Source organism: Echinops telfairi, unplaced genomic scaffold (genome assembly GCF_000313985.2).
Source record: "Echinops telfairi isolate 266 unplaced genomic scaffold, ASM31398v2 ScPeMD7_70;HRSCAF=299, whole genome shotgun sequence".
Taxonomy (NCBI): domain Eukaryota; kingdom Metazoa; phylum Chordata; class Mammalia; order Afrosoricida; family Tenrecidae; genus Echinops; species Echinops telfairi.
The window spans coordinates 54,345,211-54,370,740 of record NW_022103968.1 but is presented as its reverse complement, the minus strand read 5'-3'; the positions used below and the strand labels follow the sequence as shown (position 1 = coordinate 54,370,740).

The following is a 25,530-nucleotide window of genomic DNA, read 5'->3' as shown; positions in this document are numbered from 1 at the left end:
AAAGTTGTTGTTTTTCAAAACACAAACAGCTATCTATGTGGACCTCCTCAGATGAAATACAAAAGAATCAAATAGACTTCATCTGTGGGAGGAGATGATAGAGAAACTCAATATTAATCACCTTAAATGAGGCCCAAACGAGCTGTGTGACAGACCCATCATTTACTTACATGTAGGTTTAGGTCGAAGCTGAAGAAAATTAAAACAAGCCCACCAGAGTCAAAATATAACCTTGAATATAACCAATCCTGAATTTAGAGAACATCTAAGGAACCAATATTACCCACTCATTGAACACTCATGACACAAGACCTTAGGAACTATGAGATAACATCACATACATCATATGTAAAGAAAGCACAAGGTCATTAAAAAGACAGAAAAGACCAATGCAATGTCAGAAGAGTCTGTAAATCTTGCTCTTGGATATTCAGTAGCTAAATCCATATGGAAAATACTCTGGTTTCTCTTCAGATCATATAAATCTTGTCTTCTTTAAAGCACAGTGAAGAAGTAAAAGAACTGAAGCAAAAATTTCAAAGGGCAGCTCGAGAAGAGAAAGTAGAGTATTATAATGTGCCACAATCCGGAATTAGAAAGCCAAAAAGGAAGAATCAAGCTCAGCATTTCTCAAACTGAAAGGATTAAAGATAAAGTTCAGACCTCGAGTTGTATTGTTGAGGAAGTCTATGGGCAGAATATTGAACAATGCAGGAAGCATTAAAAGAAGATGGAAAAACAAACAAACAAAAAAGAGAAGATGGAAGACCCCTCCCAGCCGTATAAACAACAGAAAAGTGGGTGAAGAGAGAGAGCAGCTGATGTACGACATAAAACAAATAATTTATAATTATCAAGGGCTTATGGGGAAGGGGGAATGAGCTGATACCAAGGGCTCAAGTAGAAAGAAAATGTTTTGAAAATGATGATGGGAACATATGTACAAATGTGTTTGACACAGTGGAGGTATGTATGGATTGTGATAAGAACTGTAGGAGAGCCCCCAATGAAATGACTAAAAAATAAATATATAGAAGAAATATGCAGTCAGTGTACCAAAAAGAATTGATCTCCGGAGACACCAGGCTCTGGAAAGGAAGACATCGTGCTTGGTAAAGGACAGGGTCAGTGAACAAGAGGAAGATTCTCAAGGAGATGATTGACACAGCAGCTGTAACAGGGGACCCAGACATAACAATTGTGAAGATGGCACAGGACAAGAGATTTGAGTCGAAAGAGATCAAATGAGTGTTAAATTTTTACTGCAGAGTAGAACTGAATGATTAAATTATGCATGAAGTATATGTCAATAAAACAAAAAAAAATAAAAAAGCAAAAAGCGTTTCTGTTGTGCATAAGGTCCCTATGCGTTGTACCTCAACAACACTTAATAACAGCAACAACAGATTTTGTTTTTATGGTTGGCTTAGTTTAATTGTGTGGCTTTTTTTTTTATCACCTCACAATTACATTTGGTGTTCAGTGAATTTCTTTGGAAATTAATGAAGGGGGTGGGTACAGTTCTCTTTATAAGAAGGTTATTTCACTTTTATTTTTAGTAAGCTATGAAATGGCAACCTGCCATTGGAGAAAAAACACTTAAAATTCTTAGACTGGAACCTTAATTTTTAAAAGCCCACCCCATCTAATGTTGCTGATCATGCATTTTTATTATTTTTTTTTACCAAATTTACTTTCTGCCTTTTGAGATCGTGGACCTTGGATTTTGTATTTTCAAAGTTTATAACATTATTTGTAGGTCCCATCAGAAGCATCCAGTTTGGATCTCCCACTAAATAAATTGGACTTGACCTTAAATGCACTTGTTACAAATTAAAGGAACTGAAATACTCCTTTGAACTTAAACCTGGAATGTTGCCCTAGTGTGGCGATACCAGAGGACAGCTATCCCAGAGTGGTGATGTTTGGACTTTGGTTGAAATGTCTATAGCTTTGAGATTGCCCAATCATTGACAATTTGAGACAACCATATATTTGCTGTTTTTATGTTTACTTTGTTTTTTGTGATTTGTCTTAATTCTGCAGATAGTTTTGCCTTTGTGAATGAGTGTTATTGAAATTTTCTCGGCTGAGTGAGTGCTCGGCATGCAGCAACCTAGAAATTGTCTATGTCTAACTCTTATTTTCGTACACAGTGCTCTGTCACTGTCAACTTTTTATTCTGTATAAATGAATGTTCCTTGTCTTTGAGTCTAAAGAGCTTTCTTATATCCCTCCTCCCCTTTTATACTAGTATTTTAAATTCTGTACCATTGGCTAGATTAATATTTTTATTAGAATTACCAACTGTCTGTCCTATGGAGGCTCTTTGTGTTATTTCTCAAGTGACTACTAATGCTGCCTCTAAAGTAGAATATATATAAGATATGAATGGATTTTGAGCGCATTTAATCTGAGCCCTAATCTGACAATTCATTTATATGATGTGGACTTGCTCTATACTAGTACTCATGAAGTGATCACTGAAGATTCATAGCAAAATGTGAAGAAATCAGATGGTGTCCAGCTATCAGAAAGAATAGTGTCTGGTGTCTTAAAGGTCTATCCTAAAACAAACAGCCACCTAAGTGAAGCGTTCTTAAGTCCACACTGCGGAAGCACACCAACCTGTGTAGTCAAATGTTAATAATACAGCCTATGATTAGAGAGGGAATTGTATTAGAAATTAAATTCTGAGCACTTTGTTTTGCAGAGAGCTATGAGATGACAGTGATAGCCCAAAATCCATTTGCAAAGTCCATGGTAGATTAAGTTTCTATTGAATTCATTCTGTTCATTAACCGAAGATGTAGATATTCTTGCCCTCAGGCAGAATGCATTAGAAGGTGGATTATCTATATCCTTTTCCAACCAGCCCAGGGAGGGGCAGTCTCTTAGGGGCTTGCCTGGGTGTGTCCTGGATGGACAGTACTGGGAATTGCATAGTCATGAGTTACACCCTACCAATGGGACTGTGAACATTGTCAGAACATTACCTCCCCATTTTCCCACATCCTTTTTTCCATTCCATGCCCCTAAGCAGTTATCAGTCCATCTAGTTACTGTCTCTACATATATCTTGCTACCTAACCTGGATTTCATATACAGAAAATCCTACAAAACACAAACCAGAAGAAAATAGGCACAAAATAACCAACAACAGTAATTGGACAAAACATAATAAAACCACGGTTGGAAAAGAAAGCAGAGCGACTTGGTCAGATAGTATGTCAGTTCATTTCCCATCACTCTTTTCTCTTTGATGCATGTACCATATAAAATTTTGTTTTCTCCTCAGACCAAAAAAGGAAAAGAAAACAAAATATTAAAAACTGAAACAACTTTAAAATGAGTCGAGAGATCAAATGAGAGGTGCTACAATTTAACTTCATAATGATTGAATGATTAAACTATATTATATGTGAAGTATATGTCAATAAAATTATCAAAAAACCTAAAAGCAAAAAGACACTTCTTGAGTAGGTACATTGTTATAGTATGGGAAAGAATCCCCTATGCAATTTTCCTGGCCATTTTCTTACAATTGGAAGTTTTCCATTTTCTCTAAAATGTCATACTAATAATAACTTCCTCCAATTTAATTGTTAATTGTCCCAGAATCTCCTCAGAAGCCTCTGTTTTGATCGGCTCTTTTTACCCTCAAAGGAACCCTAATGAGATTGACATTATATTACTGAGAAAACTTGTCTTTAGTGATAAGTGAGCTGGTACCCAAAATAAAGCCCCAATTTTTTTTAACCTCCAAAGCTATGTTAAAAAAATTTCTTTTTTACAAAACAACCTTATCACCTTTATACTTAATACATTTGTCAAATCTGCGATTCCATTTTTTTTCCTGCAATTCCATTCTTGGAAACATTTTTCAAACGTATCTGTTTGGATGGCTGACAGCACCTCCCTTGTTTTCCTGTTGTTTTTTTCCCCCTCTATCTCTTATATGTCATCAAATTGCTGTCCCTCTTCTTTCCAGGAAACAAAAAAGTCCCACAGAGGGAGCTTAGTTGAGTAAGGTGCTTGGGGCAAGAGAAGCATGCTGTTTTTTGCCCAAAACTGGCACACTGAGATGGCTGCATGAACAGGTGCATTGTCATGGTGGCGAAACCAGTCCCCCATCTGCCACAAATCAGGTCTTTTATGTTGCATGCTATTACTTAATCTTTTCAGAACCTCTGAATAAAAAGCTTGATTAACATTCTGACCTGGTGGAATGAACTCCAAGTGCACTGACTCAACATTTTTTGTCTGTTGGGGAAGTTGGCAAAAGTCCAGAATGAGGTTTGTTATCAATCGACATTTCACCTTTTTTGAAACGAGAAAACCACTCGTACATTGGAGTTTTCCCCATAGATCTGTCCTTGTAAGCTGTGTTCAATGTCACAACAGCTCCTGCAGCATTTTTCGCAAGCAGGAAACAAAATTTCACAGCTGCATGCTGTTCTCTTATATTGGCCATCACAAAAATCTAGGTTCAAACAAAACTGGTCCTACAAAAAAATTCACCTTGACCAGAGAGAACCTTCCCAGGCAAAGCCACAGAGTACACTCAGGGTGATTTGCTAAAAGGGTTATCTAGTGGGAAAAATTTGTACTTCAAAAGCTTTGCACAGCAGAGCTTTTTTCCTTTTTTTTTTAAATGGGGGCTACTCCCTCGTATGTGTAAACAAGTGTTTGAAATAACCACATGCAGATATGAACTGGAACCTTAGTAGCAATACTTTTTGACATACCTACCTATATAAAGAAGCTTTTAAAAGTTTGTGGAACTGATTACAAGGATCTACATGTGACCTCCTCCCTGAGGGACGGACAACAGAAAAGTGGGTGAAGGGAGACGTCGGACAGGGCAAGATATGACAAAATAATAATTTATAAATGATCAAGGGTTCATGAGGGAGGGGGGAGCAGGGAGGGAGGAGAAAAAATGAGGACCTGATGCCAGGAACTTAAGGGGAGAGCAAATGTTTTGAGAATGATGAGGGCAATGAATGTACAAATGTGCTTTACACAATTGATGTATGTATGGATTGTGATGAGAGTTGTATGAGCTCCTAATAACACAATTTTAAAAGAAAATAGAAAATGATAATGGCAACAAATGTGCTTGACAAAATGGATGTATGTGTGGGTTGTGATAAAAGCTGTAAGAGCCCCCAATAAAACAATTTATTTTAAATGAAAAAAAATTAAAAGTTTGTGGGGAAAAAATCACCTTATCATTTTAATTCAATTTTTCTTGAACTTTTTGAGGCCCCTCGTGTGTACATATGTGTGCCCAATCCCAATGAGTCAACGTGGATTCATAGTGACAATAGTATGGAGTAGTAATGCCCTTTAGGATTTCCAGACTGTAATCTGTATGGATGCAAACTACCACATGTCTTCCCTATGTTGTGACTGCTGAGTTTTAGCTGCCTGCCTTTTGGTTTTAACAGCAGAGCACTTAACCACTGTACCACCAGGGCTCTATTGTTTGTTTATTAATAATGCTAGGTCATTTAACAAAGTTTTATTTGTTTAAAGTCTGTATATTTTGAGAAATCTATTGGTTGGTTTGGGTATTCAAATCTATAAAAGTGTATTTAATCCTTTCAAGGCCAAAATAAATGGAATTTTTAAAATGCTCTTTTACTTTAACTCTTAATTGTTAGTTACAAGGTTCTTGTATTCTTGTGAGGAACACATTTTCCTCTGATAGCCACACAGTGTTGCCTTCCTCTTAGCCTGTTTACTTTCCCACCTCTGTTGATTTTTAAAAAAATCATTTTATTAGGGGCTCTTACAACTCTTGTTGCAAACCATACATTGATTGTGTCCTACATATTCGTATATATACTCCATCATTCTTTTCTAGACATTTACTTTCCATTGAACCCTTGGGATCAGTTCCTCCTTTTCTTAAAAAAAATTTTTTTAAACTTGTAACTTAGAAACCAGCTAAAAAGGAAGGAAGTCAAACATGTGTATTTCTGGGCAGTAACTGGAGTAGTTTCCTCTTCTCCTAGCCTGATTTTGCTGCCAGGAAAGGTCTTTTAAGCCACCCACTATCACCAGCCAAAATGAAGAAAGAAATATTAACATTAACTCTTCACCTTCCTTTTGTTAATCTCTTAAGGAAGGAGGATATAAAACAAGGAACTATCCATTTGAAAGACTAAACAGTACTTTGTTAAAAATTGATTTTATTGGGAGATCTTACAACTCTTGTTACAATCCATATGTCATTTGTATCCAACATAATTATACAAATATTGCCACCATTCTTTTCTATACATGTACTTATATTGAGCCCTTGGGATCAGCTCCTCCTTGTCCCCCCCCCCCCCCCCATGACCCCTTGATAATTTATAGATTGTTATTTTCTAATCTCATATCCACCACTGTCTCCCTTCCCCTCTGGTTTCTGCTGTTCTTCCCTCTGTATAGGGGTGTGTGGTTATTGCCATTCATTGCGATTGGTAGCTCCTACTGCCCCACCTCTTCCCCCTACCCTTCTGGTATCACTATTCCCATTCCTGTTCCTGGGTTCCATGTGTCGTGAGTTTTATATCTTGCCTATCCAATGTGCATGCTCCTGTTTAGTCCAGTATGGGAAGTAGCACTTGGGTCTTGAATGGGGGTGGGGGGTAGACACGGAGGGGAGAGGCCTCAAGAGATCAAAGGTATATTGCAAGATCCATAGGTGCTTTACTGCACCCTGATTGACTCATCCCCTCACTGCAACCCCTCTGTGGGGGGATGTTCCATTATCCACAGATGGGCTTTGGGTCTTTGCTTCAATCCCTTCCATTCACACCACTGTATTTTTGTTTGTTTGTTTCCTTGTTGTGAATCTTCTTATGCCCACTGCTCAGTCTTGATGACACTTCATGATCTCCCTGGCTGGTGTGCTTCTTCCCTGTGGCCTTGTTGCTTCACTTTTGGATAGCTGCTTGTTTAACTTAAAGCTTTTAAGACCCCAGATGCTATGTCTTTTAATAGCCGGGCACCAGCCTGTGTCTTCACCACATCTGCTTATGGACCCATTTTATCTTCAGTGGTTGTGAGAGTGGGATAGGGCAGGGTGAGCATCACAGAATGCTAATTTGTTAGAACATAGTGTTCTTGTATTGAAGGAAGGTGTGAGCCGAGGCCCAAGGCCCGTCTGCAGCCTCAGATTATTGCCTTATAAATATTTGTAGATAGACCCATACCTCTATTTTTTATGGATTAATATATTTACAGAAGTACCCACCTCTGTCAATATCCCTATCTATACCATTGCTTCCTAGAGCTTGCCTCTGTTTCCTTTTCCCTCTTCCTGCCCCACCATCACTTTCCCCCTTTTTCCACCTCTTAGTCCTTCCTTCTCAGCTAGATTGGTGTTGCTCTAATACTCACAGGATCTCTACACCCTCCTAGATGTTGGTTTCGATTCCCTAGCTGTTCCCTTGCCCATGACTCTGTCTGCTCACCACACCCTTCTCCCTGCCTCTTTCTTCCCCCTTCTGGGCCGGGGGACCCCATTGCTTTTTCCCCAAGCTTCCCTCCCATGTCCATCCCATATAAGTCGATAAACCAGCAATATCCTAGTCCAAACAATAAGAAAACATATGGTTGAAAAATAGAAAAAAACACCCTACATTGATCCAGGTCTGTTTGCTGGCCCCCATGAGTCAGTCCCTCCCGCCTGGTCCTGGGGAAGATCCGGGGACTGCCCCTCCTACCCTGAAGCCCATTCTTCAGGCTCCTCAGGGACTTTGTAGATTGGTTTTACTCTAATTGCTAATCTGTTATGCTCCATTCCTGGTTTTTCCTGCCGCATGGGATTCAGTCCACACTGTCTCCCCGCCAGATGACCCCATTATTGTTCTGTCACCATACGCTCTAGTTGGGGGACATGTCTTGAGTTGTTGGCAGTCCCATAGTCTTCTCTGTACCTTAGCAGCTCTGTGCAGGGACATCATCCTCCAGGCTTGGTGTGCCTACATGGAGTCTAAGTCGACTGTCCCTTTCTCTTTTTCCTTCTTGGTTTGCTCCCATGTGGGCCAGGTAAGTCGGTTCCTTTCCTCCACCTAAAGGTGTAGTGTCGTTCTCTGTGGCACATACTTCCAAGGCTGGGGTCAGACTGGCTCTGATTGGACATATTCATCTTAAACTGGTACTTTTGTAACAACTAGGGAAAATGAAATGGAAATGCAATAAAAAAGCTGAAACATCTATGCAAATACTTGTTTTTATTTTTTATGTTAACGACTTGGGCTAACTATTAAAAGTAGTGCACCATGTATTACTAGGAATACATATATTGTGGTAGATTGTATTTGAAGTGTATTTCTATGTGTACTATTTGTTTTTATTGGGACTGATAGTACATAATAAACAAAAAGTTATTTTTACGTTTGTAGCATATTGAGTCAAAACTGAGTTTGTATAAAGTTGTAAGTTGAATCCTGTGACATATTCAACCCATTCTGTAATGTGCAGCAAATTGTGGAAATATGGTGTTGAAACTGAGCAAAGGACTGGAAATATGTTTAAAAGTTTAAAATTAATAAACCCTATATTAAGCATTTGATATTTCTTTATTGTCCTGGGCTCCAAATAAGACATATGTGTTGTATGAGTAGAGTTGCTATGAGTTGAAATTAATTGGATGACACACAACAAAAGCAACAATATCCAGTTTGCTGCTTGGTAGTTTATATGGCATTGTTTTTTCATGTCTAAGCAATTGGTTATTAGGATGGTTTTTATAATTTAATATTCATTGGACAACATTGTAAAACAATATTTTTTCAAGGTTATATTTTAGCGTCTTTTTCCTAAAACTGTATTTACATCTTTTGAATAAACATTAATTCCTCTCGGTTGAGCGCAACTCTAACATTAAAAGTATATATTTTTTAAAATGTATATTTTCTCCCTGGGGTGTGGACAACAGAAAAGTGGGTGAAGGGAGACGTTGGACAGTGTAAGATATGACAAAATAATAATTTATAAATTATCAAGGGTTCATGAGGGAGTGGAGAGGGGGGATGGAGCGGGGGAAATGAGCTGATATTAAGGACTGAGGTAGAAAGCAAATGTTTTGAGAATTATGATGGCAACAAATGTACAAATGTGCTTGGCACAATGGATGTATGTATGGATTGTGATAAGAATTGTACAAGCCCCTATAAAATGATTTTAAAAAAGAATTAAAACAAAAAAAACACAAAAATACACACTTAAATGTAAAAAAAAAAAGGATATTTTCAATAGTTAACCTGATTATTTCTGTGAATCAAAAGTAGTAGATCTATCTAGAATAAAGGGGAAGGACATTGATTGGTGGCTGGAAGTTTTTCTTTTATCTTGATTTGATAAATTGGTTGGGTATGTGATATAAGAATATTAGTATTAGTTTTGAGATTTGGGAACAAATTTGTAATAAATGACTACATATCACTAAAATAGTTAAAGTATTTTCATATATAGCTAGTTAGGTATATTTTCAAAGTTTCATATCAGGGCAGCATGCATACATACTTACTTTTTCCATGTTAAGTTTTCAGTAAAACTGAAAGACTTCATTTTAATTTTAATCTAGAAGCTTAGGTGGACAAAAGCCCCATTCCTTTTCTAAATCATAGAATAACACATTTCACTAAATTCTATAAAGGTTAAAATCTATACACATCAGTACATCTGACCTGGTTTTAGCATGCAGCCGCATGAAATTTATAGTTTCTGTATCTGTTCTTTGATTTGTTGAGTGGTTGAAGTTAGCTTTATATCATCAAGTAACACTGCCATTGAGTCAATTCCAACTCAAGAGTGGCCCTATGGAGCAGAGTAAATGACTTTCAAGGCCGTAAATCTTTATGGGAGCAGAAAACCTAGTATTTCTCCTGCAGAACAGCTAGTGGGTTTGAACTCCTGACCTTCTAATTAGCAGCGCAATGCATACCCCAACTTTCTGTGCTACCACATAGCCTTCTGTAAAATGAGAGGTTACTACTAGAGCATCATGCCCAGTGGAAATGAAGTTTCAGTGATACATGTGATTATAAATTTTAATATAACACATTTTATGTACCGTAAACTCGATATATCTGAAGTAATATTTAACATGAAAAATTAGAAATAACTTACATTTTTGTTCTGTATTTTAAACATAAGCACACATCTCAATTCAGCCACCTGTGTGGCCAGTGGCTACCATAATGGGCAGCCAACTCTAGAGTTTAAATAGAAATGAATATATGCTATATCTCACATGAGAAAAAAATCATATTTTATACTCTTAAGTTGCAGGTCTATATCTGAGTTGTCTAGATTAAATTGTTTTTGTTCAGAATAAAGATATTTTAGTATTCTTATTAATCTGCCAAAATACTACGTTTTCCTTGTTATAAAATTCTTCTGAGATTGTAGATGATGTCATTTTATTTCAGTTGACCAAAGACATTTTAAAGTCTTTTTTTCTCATATTTTGATATCTGTGTATTTCTTAAGGCAAAATGATTAAATTAAAAATAAATTATTTGTTTGTAAACACACTGAAGCATGATGGTTTAAAGTTATGCTTTGTAGGGGGTAGAGGTTGAAAGATATTTTCATATTATTTTTTCTATGCACTTATTGACCTTGGTAAATCTGGAAAGCACAAACTTTTATTTGCATTTGTTTTATGAAGGAGACAGCAAACTTGAGCTTTCATTCTTGCCAGTAGTCTCTGTCTTTGTCTGCAGTTAAAATTATAAGCCAATCTCTATGGCTACAGCCAAATGAGTAATCACTAGTAATGTGACTCGTGCTGGAAGTGACTCCATCAGCACCTGTGACGGGGGATTAGTTACAGTTTACAGAGCACCGCCTCTTCCCTTCTCGCCGTGTGTCCTAAGCCAAGTACTCAGTTCTCATTTGGGTGTCTGCACGGTTGGAAGCTACTGCAGTGTTTCCGCACAGACGGAGTACAGTGGGAAGGGTTTCTCTAGCTGATGGATGGCCGTTCTCTCTATTTGGAGTATCTTACTGGTTATGTAAGCGACCTCGGGAAAAATTATCGTGACCCAGATCGGAGGATGCAGTAGTGCTTCAGCTGCAGGATTTCTTAGTCGTTAACACCACAGTGCTGATGACAAAGAGCGAGTTGTAATTCTCTTCGTTGCCAGGGCTGAGCCAGAGCAGACCGAAAATCGTCATTTGCTCGTCGGGGACTTGTTAGGTTACAGCTTCTGCTTCGTTTTGTGGTCTTGGCTTTTCTTCCTTTACAATGACGACGCTGCAAGTGAGCTCGGAAATGCTTGGTTTGAGAGCCATTTGCCCGTGATTTTTGAAGACTTAAAGGAAGTATTTTACGCTTTTTAAAAGAAAATACTGCTCAAGAACAAAATGGAAATGCCAGTTATACTTTTTGACCTTTAAATCCGTGTCGTGGATTTCTGAGATTTAAAAGATTCTTAAAAATTTTCAAGAACAAAGTACGGTTTGTATTTTTCTGCTTCCTTTTTCTTTTGTCTTAATTTACATTTGGTTTTGCTTCTCGGCTTTAGGATTTAGGGCCACTGCCTTAAAGAGCTAGCCGCAGTGCTCTTAAAGAATTCCAGACTGTTTGTTTAGAAAGAGGTTTTTATTTTATGTGTGATAATTTCATAACACTATAAAAGGTTAATTAAAAAGTAGAATTTTTTTAAAGTAATATGGCAGAGAAGTGTTTCAAATTTGGGTTTTTAGAATATACTTCCAAAGAAGTGTGTGTGTGGTGGTGGTGAGGTGGTTTTGTGAGTTTTTTGTGTGGTGTGTTCCCTTCCCCAGCCCCCAACTTGTTTTCTAACAGCATAGTGTTTTTCAATGGACTTGATTGGGTGGGAATTTGGACTTTGTTCTTTAAAGTCACTGCCGTCCTTTTACTTTTTTTAAGTAGAATAAACCTTGACTTCTTAAAATGTCACTTAGATTGTTTTCTGCTTCATTATTTTCCTTTTGTTAGATTTATGTCAGCGTTTTGGTAGTTACTCAGCCTGATTTTAACTTGGAAAAGTAATTGTTAAATGTTAGCTGGGGATTATTAGAAACTCAGACTGCAGACAAACTCTTTGAATTTCCTGTTCAATAGTGAGCTCTAATATGGTTTGTTTGAGCAGCTGAGTTGTGTTTGAGAGCTGTAGCTGATTTATTTTAAAAATGTTTTTTGGGGAGGGCTCATCTGTTCGTCTCTTCCTCATGTGAATGGAATGTGGTGCAGCATGGAGCCCCAAACAGGATACAGTTGTTCTAAGCATTCTTCTTATAGCCTGGTAGGCCCTACTAAAAATGCAGACTCTCTTTTATTTTGGATTTAGACTGTTTTTAAAGTACAGTTAACAAGGTCAAAATACGTTAAAAATTGGAAATGTGTTTTGTCTCCATGATGAGTATTCATTTCAAATTGTAATTTTCAATTGAAATTCAAAAGCTGCCTTCAGCATTTGAATAATAAGCTTGTGATTAGGGCCATATTCTACTGTGACTTTCATCAGATGGCTGCTCCTTGCTTCCCCTTAGGCTGTTGAAGTTCCTCTTAGAGTGATAGATCTTTGGAGTCAAAAATTACTAAGGTATGCACGAGTTGTAATTTCTTTACATTCCTTTGCATGTAGACCCTTGAAATATTAAGAGTCATAGGACCCATTTACTTAGACATGTCTTTTAAATTGTAAGCTTTTGATATGTGTTCTACTGGATAAGAAAATTAACAGTGGTTACATTGTTGATTAGCTACTTGAAAAAACGAGGAAGTTTTAACCAGATCATTTCATATGTTGCTTGCCTTTAGTTTTTCATAAAGTACAATCACAAATTCTCACAGTTGCTCTTTTAATGCATATTGAAAACTTTAACAAGATTATAAAAGTATTTATCCTAATTTGGTGAGAACATACTTGATTATGCTTTTGTAGTTTAAATATAATATGCAAGTTGTGGCTTTTCTATTTGCTGTATAAGAAGCATAATAAACCTTGGAACTCCATTTGTAGATGAAGTGGCAAGTATCAGAAATAGATCAGTGTTTTAAAGTATTAAAATTTTGTCATTTTAAGCTAGTCTTTACATTTCTGGTATCTTAATTCTGCTAATGACTTCAGATTAGCTAAATTAAAACCTGAAATTGATTTTTTATATTTACTTAGTAATTTATTTCCTTGTTAACTCAGTGTAATTTCAATTATTTTAAAAGTTGAGTTTGAAATTTACCCTTAGAACTCTGGCACAACCTTTAAAAACAGAGCTCAGATATTCTCTTCTGAAGAATGCTTTTCATATTATAAAATGACTAGGTCTCATAGGAAATGCAAACCACCTGTATTATTTGCGTAAGAAAGAGGCACTCAAACTAGAGACTACCTTTTTCCCAAATCCTGCCGAATTGAATTGTATCTTTAGCCTCTTAGATAATGTCTTTGATGGACCTTTTTGTTAACCTTCTGGAGTTGACCTGACCAACAAGGTACTGTTTGTAAAGAAATAGATCATTTGATAAAATTCAGTGATTAAAAGCCCTCTTGAGAAGATGACAGTGTTTTGTTATTCTAAACTGACCAAGATATAATATGAAAAGGGGATTTCCAAAATAGAGGTCAGTTGAATTCATACCTCTACGTGTTGCATATATCATGTCAATCAGTCAAATATTAGTGGACATTTTAAGTCAAAAGTACATGGTTTCTTGTAAGTACAGTCACTTGATGATAAAATAATAAAAGTGATGAAATTTTATGGCCAAGGGAAAATGTTAGATGAAAACAGTAATTAGTGGCAATAATGTGGGGATTTTCAGTTTTGAAAATGCAATTTCTTGCCCAAATAATATAGACTCAATGACAGTGAGCTTTTATGTTTTTTAAAGTATATATGTATATATATATGTATATATGTATGTATACGTGTGGGGGGGGTATGTTAAAGGTTAGCCTAGGACATGGTGAAGGGAGTGTTGTGACTAAAAATTCTGACAATGAGTACTGAAAATTAAAGATAAAGTTTGTGATATAGAAAATAGGTCTAAAATACTTGCTTATTTGTACATATTTTTAGTTTCTCAAAACACAATTACAGAAGTCTGCAATGAACGTATTTTGAAGCTTTAAAGAGAATTTAAGTATAAAAATTGTAAGAAGCCAGTCAAAATTAAAGATCTTGAATTACCACCCCACCCCCTTATGTTTATTAGTTGTGATTTGCAAGATGTTAGATTTCCTTAAGACCCAGAAAGGGGGAAACACAATAGCATTGGGACTCCTGGGGGATTTTTACTGTGTGTGCCAACAACAGCTTTGGTTTGTATCCAAATGGTCACAAGTTGCCTTTTAGGAGGAAAGTGTTTTCCATGTGATATAGGTTGTTTAGAACCTGAGTTGGTTAATTCCATTTTCCAAACTTGCTTATGTATCCAAGAAGGTGTAATTTTGTTTCTGTGTTCATGGCTTTAGAGCAATAATTTTTAGGTTTTAGAACTTTAGAATTTTTTTTTTCTCAAGCGTTTTTTACTTCTAAATTCATGATCATAGAAACTGTAATGTTCTATTTTTTTTAACCTTTCTTATTTACCTTCTTAACTCCTACCCCAAGATGGAAATAAAACCCTTCATATAAAAGATGAGTCCATTAAAAAAAAATCAATTGACCTTCAATTCCCTTTTTTAAAAGTAGTGGTGAAAGGAGAAACTTAGCTGGGCTGTAGTCTCTCTTTAATGCCCTCTGTTCTTCCTGCTCCCTTCCCCCATGGTGCTCTCTGAAGCAGCTGGATTTTTATTTGTGCTTGGGGCAGGGGGTTGGGGAGGGGTGGAGTTAAAAGACCAGATGCATCCTTATCACTTAAAATCCTGTTTCATGTGAATAAGCTGGAGGGAAAAAATAGGTATATGAGCCATGGCTACTGTTTAATAAAGAATGATAACTCATGTGTTTTGTTTTTAAAGACTGGGGTAAATATATTCCCCAATCTCAGCTTACATTTTTTAGAAGCAATCTCAGCAAACACTGTATATTTAATTGGGCTGCCCCTCAAAAATGGAAACAATTTAGGCCTTAAGATGGAATTTTTCATCACCCTTATATATTTACCTCATTCCTTTTTAATAGCTATAAAACCATTACTTTGTATTATAATAAAAGTAGCATTAATTGGTGCTAAGTCCATTGTGATCATTACAGTAATCTTTTGTATTTAGATATGCCCCTATTTTGAAAATACAACCCAGAAAATAATCTTTAGAATATTTTTTCTTTTGACAGACTTTCAAACCCCTGGTTGAAAAAAGTGTACCCAGTTCAATCACTGCAGTAGAATTCCTTGTAGATAAGCAACTGGATTTTTTAACTGAAGATAGTGCCTTTCAGCCCTACCAGGTAAGAAATTTTAGGTTATTTTTTAAAATTAACTGTTCTTTAAACTTAATCGATATTCGGATATTCTTTTAAAATAATAGTAAGCCCCAACTAACATCTAGCTATGAAAAGAATTATTAAATAAAACTATCTTAACTATAGGGTCATTATTTAAATTGTTCTGTCCTGATGGTATAGTGGTTACAAATTGGACTTCTAACTATCCCCAAAGTCAACCATTTGAAACTTGCTGCTACTCTGAGGGAGACTTACAGTCCAAGAAACCCACAGGGGTAGTTCTACCCTGCCCTGTGAGGTCACAATGAGTTGAAGTTGTCTCCATGTCTTTGGAGCCCTTTTTTTTCCCCCTCAACAAATGTATATTGAGCACCTACTGTGAACCAACAGTATTGTCCTTGGGAATATAGAATTAAAGTCCCTGCCTTTGTAAAACTTACATTCCTAATGTTTGTTGTTAGACAATAACTAGTTGGATATTAGTACCTATAAATTATTTCGTTGCCAGTGCTAAAGGATAAGAAATGGTGTCAGTTAATGTAATAAATGAAAGTAATATTTATACTGCATGCATATCCATTTAGCATAATTACAGTTAATTTTTCTTTAAAGTGGGTAACTTTCCTTTAGATCATGAATTGAATAATTTTATTTCTAAATTTACATTTCCCCTATGCAATTTAAATATAAATGAATGTATTGGGAAAATTTTTTGAATGGCCTTTCAGAGTTAAACAGGTGAAAAAGATTTCATCAAACTATTAAACTGAACTTTAAAATTTTATATTGGTTAAAATTTTAGGTAAAAAATGTAGAAGTTTTACTTGTGTCTTTGTTGATGGAATAATCTCTTACAGATTTAATTTTACTCAAATCCTTAAAGTATAGCAGTTGCATTCCAAAAAAGGATGAGTGAGTTTGGGGTATAGACTATTGGGGGGTGGGAGTTGATGAGTAGTGTGAACAGCATGCTGAATACAGAGTTGGATGATCTGAAATATAAACCTCCACTACCTTACTCTGAATAAATAAAATAAGAATGAATGAACTTGTTTAATATTCTTTGGAGAAAAAAACCTATTTCATTTCATCTAATAACTTGGAAAAAAGTGTAGAACCACTGTTTCTGTGGAAACAATAAGATCTTGAGTTGATTAGCAGCAGTTTGTTGTGTGTGGAGATATGGTACTTAGAGTAGCTTTTAGTGCTTATATTAGGTCTACCAAAAAGAGCTGGTAGTCCCTTCAGTGATAATGTTATTTCTCATATTGACATCTATATGACTGTTCTTACCACATTACCTTCCTTTATTTCACTAGTTGGCTTAGTTTGTATATTGTTAACTTCTACTCTTGTTTATAATATAATGAGAAATTTATAGTAAATACTAGATTAGTAGTGGAGATGTTGGAGCTTTTCCCATGGGTTTTATTTTGTTGTGAGTGCTGCTTATTGGTAAGCTATAATATTTTTCTTTTATGTTTCTAACAGTCTTTCAAAGGTTGTTAGACTACATGAGTTTAGGTGAAATCAAAGGAACCTTCCAATGCTTAATATTTAATTCTGTGGTTACTTATTAACACTTTGGAAGCTTCAGCTTGGTTTTGATTTAGAGTAATGAAATCATTATGTTGTAGTTTTGGGGGTTTTTTGTTTATAATTTAAGTAAAAATTTATAGAGCAGATCATCAGTTTTACATTAAACAATGAATACACATTTTGTTTCAATTAGTACATTTCCATTCACTGAGTGCATCATTATTTATCCCAAATAAACAAAGCTATCCTCAATGCCATCGAGTCAGTGCCAACTCATAGCCTCCCAGTAGGACAGGGTAGAACTGCTCCTGTGGGTTTCTGAGGCTGAACTATTATGTGTATAGAATGGCCCCATCTTTCTCTCTAGGAACAGTTGGTGGTATCAAACTGCCCACCTTTCAGATCACAGCCCAACTAACCACAATGCCACCAGGGTCACCATTTTATCTAATTTCTTCCTAATATTTCCTATTTGCATTTTTCCTTTCCTAATCATTTGTCTGTGGGTAACTATGCTAACTCAAAGATGAGTTCAGTTTTCAAACCTGAAGGGTGACTGAGCCATGGTCTTGAGGTTTCCACCAGTCTCTTATTAGACAAGTAAGCCTGGTCTTTTTATGGTTTTGCACTCAGTACCACATGTTTCTACCGCTGCATCCAGAATCTCCTTACCAGGATCATTTTCAGAGCAGTTGGTAGTAGTAGCCAGGCACTATCCAATTCTTCTGGTTTCAAGGTTGTGGAGATTGAAGCTTGCATGATTCCTTAGTCCATTGGACTAATTGTTTCCATGTGATTTTAGATTTTTATCACTCTTTTCTCTTCCAGTAGGGGAGGTAGTAATTACTTTTAAAAATAACACTTCCTAGTTGGCCTAAAACTCTATAACATATATTAAAAGGATACTTTAAATGTTTTTTAGATGTTCACATTCACATTTTGGGATTCTTTTTTAAAGTTATAAGAACTAAAGTTTTATGTGACTCGGTGCATCGTGTAATGGCTAGCCTGGACTGTTAATGTATGTGGGTGCCTGAGTGGTGCAATTGGTTAGTATGTTCAGCTGCTAACCAAAGTCTACTCAATCACCTTGGGTAAAAGGTTCTAGATTTACTTATAAAATGTCAGCTATTGCATATTGCATACAGTAGAGCACAGTTCTCTTACACACATGGGGTAACATGAGTTGGAATAGACTATATAGCAAGTGGCCTTTGCTAGTATACAGAAAATGACCTCTGACCTGGAAGGATACTGTGTTTTAGAGGTAAATTGGTTCACTTATTTTAACTATTTGTTGCCTAAATAGTGTGAACTACGTCTCAGTTTAAGAATCAAAGAATTAAAAAAAAAACAATTAAAATTAACAGCCTTTAACTGGATATCCAGTTTATTATTTTTATGCATGTTTCAATTTTATTATTTAGGGCCTCTTTGTCCCTCTGTTAATAAAATATAAAAATATTTTTCCAGTATGTAAATGATAGACAGCTGTGGTAATATTCTCAATGAAAATTTTCTTCGGAGACTTAGAAAGGGTAGTCAAGGTTTTCAAATTTATTCTTAAGAATTAATTGTGAATTGTAGGCACATTTTGGTAAACAAAATAAATTAGAGTTCATTTAATAGCATTTTCATTGGCTACTTGTCAAAACAGTATGTTAAATTCTTTGCCATCTTAAACAAAGCAGCTGTTTCTGCTGTAAAACCAATTAACTCCATGTCATTGAGCTGAACTCAACTCATGGTGAACCCATAGTCCAGATTAGAACTGTTCTAACAGTGTTTCCAAGGCTGTAAATCATTACAGGAGCAGACAGCCTTATTTATTCGATTTGAACCATTGGACTCTGGTTAACATTGCATTGCTTAATACAATGTGCCACAAGGCCTCCTACTTACTTTTGTAAATAGTACTTTCATCATATCTGAACCAATATAAGTCTAATGTAGTTTTGAGTAATGTAAATAAGTGATTTAAAACTTTCTCTGCTCGCTCTCTTGGTTGTGTCTTCTTGTGTCTTTAAATTTTATGATGCAATTTTTTCCAAATCTGGATGCTAATTATCATTTATAGATTGCTTATATATAAGGGAAGCAAAAATGTATTTTATGGACATGGTATGTATGTTTTAAATGTAGAGTGATAAGGACACATTTTAATTTATAACTTTCCACAAGATTTTGTTTGTGAAAGCCTAATTAAATCTTTTTATCATAGGGAATCCCATTTACTTTTTTTAAAAAAATAGGTTGAATGATAACATATAGGGCTCTTTAAAAATAATTCATGAAAACAGAATTAAATGAAAGAATTTTTCCATGAACTTTTGGAACCCCCTTGAACATGGTAATGGTTAGTGTGTTCTTTTGGGTAGACTAGAGAAACAAATCCAGGGAGACTTATATGTATATAAGAAAGAACTTTATAAAAAGAGCAATTGTATATTAAGAAAACATCCCAGCCCAGTCCAAATCGAGTCTGTAAGTCCAGTATCAACCCATATGTCCAATATCAGTCTATAAATTCCTCTTCAGACTCAACGAAACATGCAATGGTGACAAAATCAGGAAAATCACAGGGGAGTGCGTGGAAAGTCTTATGGATCCAGTGGCAGTGGCAGTGGAATCATCCTAGCACTGATGGGGGTCTCGGTCTCCACATGGCTCCTCCAGCTTCAGGGCTCTGGCTCCATCATTGTAACTCCATCTGGCTTGTTAGCAGGGAGACAGCCAAGAATGTGGGTCTGGCCTCCAGTGAGCTATTTATCTGTAGCACCTCCAAATGAGATCATCAAACTGTGACCTGACTGACAGGCTAACCTCCACCCCTTCACTCTTTAATAGTCTCACGTTGACAGATTATGTAACTGCCACAATTAGGAATCTTGACTTAGAATTAACAGGTATTACACATCCTTTCCTTTTATAGTTGACTAGTTTGGAACCTGTCTGAATTATTTCCTTGCATTAAGTATCAGAAGGCGTGTATTAGATTAGTTGATTCTGCCAATTTTAGGCAACATGTAATTGGGATTGGGGGTGGGGTGTTTAAGGTGTTTAATCATCATAGGTTATAGTTTTCAGTATTTGAGAAAGAAAGTTAAAAGGAGCCCTGGTAGTATAGTGGGTTAAGCAGTGGACTGCTAAGCCAAATGGTCAGCAGTTCAGGCACACCATCTGCTCCTAGGGGGAAAGATAAGCATGCTTTTCCCATAAATATTTATACCCTTAGAAACCTTATAATGTTCTACTCTGTCCTGTAGGTTCTTGGAGTGTCTGAATCCCCTCAGTGATAGTGGGAATGGCATTAGGGTTGTTGGTGGCAAGAAATCTTTTAGGGCTTTGTCATCCTAGCTAATAGTTTTCAACATCTGGTTACGAAAATTAATTGAGAGAAATTGGAAGTATTATTTTATAGACAATATATTTTATACAAATTAATAAGGTTACTGAGCCAGGATGAAACTGTGTGTGTGTGTGTTTTCCTTCCCTGTGCACACAAATGAGTTTCTACTTCCTTCTTTTAGGTTTCCTGGCTACAGTTAACTTTCTTTGAAGTAAGGTGGGTGGGGGAATGGAGAAGGAAAGTGGGAGAGAACACTAGCTGGAAAAGGGAGAAAAACAAAATATTGCTTGTGGATAATGCTATTTTGTGAGTTCTGGTTTGTTTTTGTTTGGGTATTTTTATTTACCGAGGTATTGTTGCTTTAGACATGCTAGAGTTTTCTTGCCTAATAGAGACAAAACATAATGTTTACTCTGGAGCATGATTGCAGAAGTTAGAAAATTCTCTAATTTGATTGAAGTTTTAATAAAATGTACATAATAGTTTTATAGTAAAATGCAAACAATGAGGATGCTTTTGAAATCATCTCATAGATTCTGGCTACTGGCCATGCATCCACACACCTGCAGTTTTCAGCTTGGTTACTTCAAAGCGGATATAAAAGATCATTTCATACCTGAAAGTTATATGTCACTCATCAGATAATGTGGGTTGATATGGCTTGTTAGTCCAGTATTTTCTAGAGATCACAATCCTCATTGTTTTTAGATGTAATTAAAGAAATAATGCAAGGGTCACTGGTAAAACCATTAGGATTGGAAGCAGAATATGGTTGTTCAGAATTCTACTACGTTTACCTTACTGTGTCCTAATACTCAGTATAATAATGAGGCTTATCTGGAATACGGTGGAATCATAAATCCTAGACAGAAGTAATGAATTATTTTATTTGATATCCTGTATTATAAAGAGTTGCTAAAGCTTCAGAGATATGACTGTAAACAGTTTCTAGGGAGCTGTCCTGTTGAACTGCATGCAGTTCAAACTCACCAATTCCTCCAATAGAAAATGAGGAGGAGTAAAGAGTTACAATATTAGAAACCCTACGGCTTCCAAGAGGCTGGGAGGATGGGAAAGGGAGGGGGGAAAAAAGAGGAGCTGATACCTATACCAAGGGCTTAAGCAGAAAAAATTTTTTTATATAATTGATGGCAACATATGTATAAATGTGCTTGATACAATTGATGTATGGATTGTTGTAGAGCTGTAAGAGCCCCAATAAAATTATTTATAATAAAAACAGCTGTGGAACAGTTCTACTTTGTGATGCAGGGTTGTTATTGACACAGCAGTATTGGTTTTGTTTTTTTTATTTAGATGTACTACTCTTATGCTGTGAAGTTCTAGTTGAATCCAAGGGTATGGGTGGAGCAAACCTGAATATTTCCATAGGACTTAGACTAAAGATTGCTTAAAGATTTGAACAGAGAAGACTCACAACACCTATTTTTAAAAGTGTGATTACACTGAGCCATATCTGTTTATGTATATATACCTTCAGTGAGAAAGTTTTTTCCAGTTTGAGTTGTTTTAACTCATAATTTAAACATGTACATTTAGTTGCTTTAGTTTCAGATTATTCCTAAAGTCATTGTTGCTCAGTGCATCTGGTTTGCTAGAAATTGTTTAAATGATTGCCTAGGATAAGTTATCAGATTAAGAATCTAACAGAGGTATGTAATTTTTCCCTTATAATTTTTTGCTATTGTCCTTTGACATTTAGAATTCACAACTAGGAAGTGATAATACAAGTAAAATCAAATTTAGCTTACAGTCAGCCAACGTGAACAATTTTGCTTTGTTTTGACTAGCCAAATGTTATGTACTTTGCTGATTTAAATATTTTATATGTGGTCTACTGATGGAAGTTTGAAAAGCTTGTTCATAGAGACTTATTAGCAGATCAAGTCTCCACGGTGTTAAGGTATTGCAGGCTTAACATAGGTTCATATAGGTTAGGCTGGGCAGGGGAAGGACTTGTGTCTTCAAATATTTCTTAACCTTCCTTCACTTAAGAGCATTTAAAAATTTTAATTTTCCAATTGGCACAATGTTGGGCTGCTAAACAAAAGGTCCACGGTTCAAACCCATCTGCCAGTCGTCAGGAGAAAGATAAGGATAGGCTGTCTGCTCCCGTAAAAATGTATAGTCTGAAATCCTGTGGAACAGTTCTGTTTTATCCTATAGGGTCACTGAGTCTGAATTGACTTGATGACTATTGGTTTCATATATTAGACGTGAGCATACAGTGTTTATTAGTATTCTTACGTAAAAATTTCTGATACCGAAATCTTTCACTTGCTGATAACAAATTACTGCTTACCTATTAATTTTACATAGAGGTTTTCAAAATTTGTTTTACTTTTAGATGCTGCCTTGAAAACAGTTCTTGTTTTTCAGCTGTTTTTTAATTGTAGGAATGACACGTTTTTCCTAAACATTTACAGCTTTAGTGATTGAACACAATTAAAAATGTATATTATATTACTCTAAGGAACACTGGCTCACATATGGAGCCCTTTAGAATGAAGGTATTGCTATGTAGTTCAGAGTAGGAAGAATAGAAAGCTCAGAGCCAGTGGAGAAGATGTGTAGTTTTTGATTGTTGATTCACTTAATGCTTGCCTAGAAAGTGTCTGGCATTGGAAACTAAGATTTTCCGGTTGACCTAATTTAACAGTTATTTCAAACTCTGATTTCTGTATTCACAGCTCACTTGTAGATGGACTTTTATAAGTTGGTTAAAGCCGTGTTTTCAAGGAGGTTAACAGTCCTCTGCAAGTAGTTCTATTTTATAATCACTGCCACAAATTACTCAATTATGACTAGTAGTACCCCTATGGACAGATTTCCAAGACTATCCATCTTTACAGACAGGGGCAGATAGCTTAATGTTTCTCCTGCATAGCGGCTGGTGAGTTTGAACCACTGATCTTAAGGTTAACAGTCCAGTGCTCACCTGGCAGCATCACCGAGGTATAGATAGCTATACCGTTTCCTTGAAGTACACTTGTTATATGGAGCCAAAAACACATAGTAAAGACTTACGTAATACAAAAAAGGAGAAGCTACAGACTGGTTTGTTAAGACCTTTCATAAAAGACAAAATGAAATTCACTTGAGTGGAGGGAAAGATAGGGAGAGTAATGGGCACATGTGACAGAAAGATGCAACATATAATCAATGATGAAGAATTAGATTTAGGAGAAAATGGAATGTCAACCTAGTAAGAAAGAAAGTTTGTTTAGGAGTAATGGATAAGTATTATGGGGTTAGCTAAAAGAGGAAAAGAATGATTAAGTATAGGACTTGGTGCCTTTCATCTTGCAGGCCATATGATACATTAGAAGCTTTTAAGCAAAGAGAGTAACCAAATGTTCTACATAATGTAGCAAGCTAGTTATTGTAAAATGTCAGCCTATTGATTGGTTCTTTACTATATATCTTGTCCTAGTGATAATTTATCATCGTTAAGTGAATTTTGAAGTCAAGTCATCTAACCATAGTTTCAAATTTAGCTTTTCTACTTGCTAGCTATGTGACATTTGGAACATCTAATGTAAATAAATGATTTCCTCATCAATAAAATAAAGATACTTCAGGGTTGTTAGAAAGATTAAATGAGATTAGCTAATGAATACATAGAAACTGCTGACTATTGGGGTATTAAGCTCCTCAACACACCTGTTTACCTTTCTCACAAAGTCATAAACTCCCAACTTGTAGCTATTTTTACATTAAAGATACATGAAATTCAGCAAGTTACAGAGTGTTTTTTCATTGTTTGACTCTAATAATGGCTGTGGGGAAAATGTAGATAAACTCCGATTAATATTTTAATTGTAGCAATTAGGGCCTTTCAATCTAAATCTAGGTTTCTCTCAAAGGAAAGAACTTTAGAGTCAGGCGTGCAAGATGCAAATCAAAGTTCTGCAAAATGAGAATAACAAGATTGTTTGAATTAACAGTACTTAACCAGAGCTTTCTGTTCTGTATTTTACTTATATCTGTTTCTCAGTTGTATTTTGAAAGAAATTGAGCCAACTACCAATTACTGTCTTTGAGTTTTCATATGCACCTCCTTTTACCATTTCACTTTGCATTTATATTAGCATTTGATTGAAATTTAGTGGTGCCTTGTTGAAATAAAATCAATAAAAATGAGAGCTTGTGAGATTATAGGATATAGACTGCCAAGAATGTAAAATAAGTACAGGATCATAGCTGTGAATGGGTGGATTATTGGTTTGGTAGGCTCAGAATCTGTGAGCAGGCATGGCCTGGGGGTGGTCTAGGAGCTGAGGCCAGAGCAGGAAGCTGCTATTGTATAGTCAGTCCTTGGCTGTTTTCCATTTCTAGTCAAAAGTGACAGCTTGCAGTGGTAGAGCCAAACTGAAACCTGGATAGTAGAATGGACTACAGAAAAAGGGGAACTAAAACAGGGCAATTGTACTTCCTTATTTGTTTTGTTGTTGCTTTTAAAGTTGGTACAAATCTAAGTATTTAGAAATTTGGCATTTTTGCTCTGCATTATATTTTAATAATGTTTCTTTTTTATCTGCCCGATTTTATATAGCTAGGATTTTAAAAAGTAGTTGAGGGCTCAAGTAGAAAGCAAATGTTTTGAGAATGTTGATGGCAACTAATATGCTTGACACGATGAATGTATGTTTGGATTGTGATAAGAGTTATACGAGTCCCCAATAAAATGATTTAAAAAAATAAAATATAAAATGTGACAGCAGCCCAAGTAACTTCAAAAAAAATAAAGTAGTTGAGACATATTTATTGAAGTTCTACAAACCATGTCTTTTGATGTACTCAAATGCATATTTGCTGTCAATAAAAAAGGGAATTCTTCATTTGTAAAAATGAATTATTAGTTGCAAAATAAAAATTAGTTGCAAAATCTGGTGTGTTGAAATGTATCCATGGAGCTCAGGAGCATGTTATTTTTGATTGAAATTTGGCCCAAGTCTGTGCTGTCTGCACTACTCACATTAAAAAACATTTTTAAGTCACAGCGTGCAATAGTTCTGATCTCAAATCTGCTGTGATCGTATGCTGGAAAATCTGCCTGTCTCACTTTAATTGTTTGTGGCTGCTGTTAAGAATTTTAAGTATATGAAATTATGCTTGTACAAATCAGATTCTCAAAATTTTAGCCATGCATTAGTTACTACCATTGAATTGGATTCTCTAGTTGCTCCCCACCCTCCCCCAAAGAGTGATAATATTGCTTATTCCTTTTGCCCAATTCTAATTCTTATTAA

At 35.8% G+C, this 25,530-nt stretch overlaps 1 protein-coding gene across 2 annotated transcripts in view; it reads left to right on the top strand.

Annotated features, from left to right (window-relative positions):
• Positions 1–25,530, top strand: part of JMJD1C (jumonji domain containing 1C) — a 165,172-nt gene that overhangs the window by 54,388 nt on the left and 85,254 nt on the right. The window contains exon 2 of one of the 2 annotated variants that reach the window (XM_045291565.1): positions 15,259–15,372. The gene's annotated coding sequence lies outside the window, so the exon portion shown is untranslated. Of the gene's footprint in view, positions 1–15,258; positions 15,373–25,530 lie in introns of those variants that run through there. The other variant, XM_045291564.1, reaches the window with a different exon arrangement.